General features: G+C 47.4%; 1 non-coding gene across 1 annotated transcript; it reads right to left on the bottom strand.

Annotated features, from left to right (window-relative positions):
• Positions 1-662: 662 nt before the first annotated feature.
• On the bottom strand, positions 663-737 carry Trnas-gga (transfer RNA serine (anticodon GGA)). Its single transcript has one exon. It is a non-coding gene; the product is annotated as a tRNA-Ser (tRNA).
• Between the last annotated feature and the right edge of the window lie 1,655 nt (positions 738-2,392).

Genomic DNA, 2,392 nt, shown 5'->3' with positions numbered 1-2,392 from the left:
TCACAGACACTCTCATCGTCACACTCCTCTTGATGTGAATTTGTTATTGTCTGCTCATGAAAATTATTTACTTTCTCCACCCGACAGATACCAAGTAAAGGTATTAATAGATTTCCTGGTTCTGGGTACTATGGTTTCTGGTTGGTTGGTTGGTTGGTTTGGGGAAGGAGACCAGACAGTGAGGTCATCGGTCTCATCGGATTAGGGAAGGACGGGGAAGGAAGTCGGCGGTGCCCTTTGAAAGGAACCATCCCGGCATTTGCCTGGAGCGATTTAGGGAAATGTTCTGACTATTACCTTTACCATTCCTATTATTTTTGTTTCAGCTATTATAAGTATTATCGTTCTGTCTATTATCATTCTGTCTATTTTGCTGGTTATGTTCAGATGCCCCCATTATAATTGTTGTTTCTGTCGTTATGTGAGTTATTAACCCTGTCCTCTTCCTCAAAAGTTTTGTCAAGTTTATCAACACGTTTAAAAATCCTATAACGAAACTGTTTCTCAAAAATTTCTCACATCGAGAAATTACCTGGTGTGTACCTACTACCATTCAAAAATGCTGTTTTGATGCGTGCCTGTTTACTTTCGGATCACACTTCATTCAAGATCATTTGTTCAAATTCATTAAAGGTTGAAAGTTCCTGGCAGATTAAAACTGTGTGCCGGACCGAGATTCGAACTCGGGACCTTTGCCTTTCCCGGGCAAGTGCTCTACCAACTGAGCTACCCAAGCACGACTCACGCCCCGTCCTGTGAGGACTGATAAAACTGGACAGATCCGTGAGGCAAGGCTGTCCATTGTCAATGGCTCTATTCGCTATAGCACTGGACCCGCTGCTGCGGAAACTCACAAACGACATCAGAGGCTTCTCCGTAGGAGGCAAAGCAGTAGCATGTATAGCCTACGCTGACGACCTAGGCATCTTTATTGAAGACCAGGAAGATATTGGGAGAGTAGAAACCATCATGAATACATTCCAAAAAGCGTCAGGCACCCAAACCAACCCCAGAAAAACAGTGCTACTGCCGATAGGGAATCAACGACTCAAACCAGACAGCCAATGGTATAAAATAGCAGAAAGCCATAAAGTTCTTGGAATATATATACAGTCTTGTCCACTTAGAATGACCGCATACAACTGGAGGGACGTGCTACACACCATAAGAGGTCTCCCCAGACAGCACGCGAAGCGGAAGCTAACAATCCACCAGAAAACAGAACTGATAAACACGACGATCCTGTCGAAAGCTTGGTACCTGGCGCAAATCTTAAACATCCCGACAGAAATTGCGCGAGCACTAACGAGCGCAGTGTACTATCTGTTGTGGCGTCGAAATATATTCAAAGTGGCGCAAGCAACGTGCTCGCTGCCAACAAAAGAAGGGGGACTAGGTCTAGTTGATATAAAGACCAAATGTGCAGCCCTTCTACTGAAACGAACGCTCGCTATCCAGGACAAAAACCCTGACAGTGTCACAGCCAAGATAATTTGGAAGATACAAGCCCGCATCACAAGAAGCGCCGGTCGACACGAGACACATTCCCTGCAGAATGCGACACGTCAGGCTGCACTACGCCAACAAAAGTTACGTTCTGGACACCGTGGCGAACCCCAGCCACAGAACAGCCAAGAGAATATACTGGACCCTCAGGTGGAAGCCGGCAAAAAACAAAATTGAACAAAAACTCCCGCAATACAATTGGAAACAAATATGGAGGAACGTCTCGGAAAACGTGTTGCCTAAACATGCGAAGGAGACATGGTACAAAATAATTAACAGAACGGTACCCACCAACCAAAGATTGGCGGAGATAAAACTCGTCGCAAGTGACAAGTGTGACGTATGTGGCATGACCGACACCCTCGAGCACCGATTCACGTGCGGGAATGCCATCAACATCTGGGAAGCGTGCCAGCAGATGGTGGCCCACATCAACAGAACGGCGCCGGTAAGCATCACAGTGGAAGCAATCACCGCCCCAGACTGCAACCCATTTCCACGACCCAAGCGACTGGCGACTCTCTGGATCCTCGCCATGACGGCACACGCCATCGTAGCGCGGAGGCAGACCGACCGGCTGGCCTTCCTGATGGACCTCTGGGAGGAGAACAAGACGGCCCAGCAGCACAGGCGATACCACGAGAACTTCGAAAGATTCCTGCAGATTCCACTGCAGACAGCAATCGCCAGAGTCCTTCCCAGCCTGTGACCCTCAGCACCGCCACCAGCCACCTCACCACACTCACCACAAGGATAACGTGTGCAGTGATAGTGAACAAGTGCAACAAAAAAGATAAAGTGCTTTCTCTTCTCGCATCAAATAGTGAAGTATAGTAGTATAAAGTGTTTCTTCCTAGTGGAATCAGTGACACAAAGTGCTCCTTAG

This window comes from Schistocerca nitens, chromosome 4 (genome assembly GCF_023898315.1).
Source record: "Schistocerca nitens isolate TAMUIC-IGC-003100 chromosome 4, iqSchNite1.1, whole genome shotgun sequence".
NCBI lineage: Eukaryota > Metazoa > Arthropoda > Insecta > Orthoptera > Acrididae > Schistocerca > Schistocerca nitens.
The sequence above is the reverse complement of the archived record's forward strand: the minus strand, read 5'-3'. Positions and strand labels throughout refer to the sequence as shown.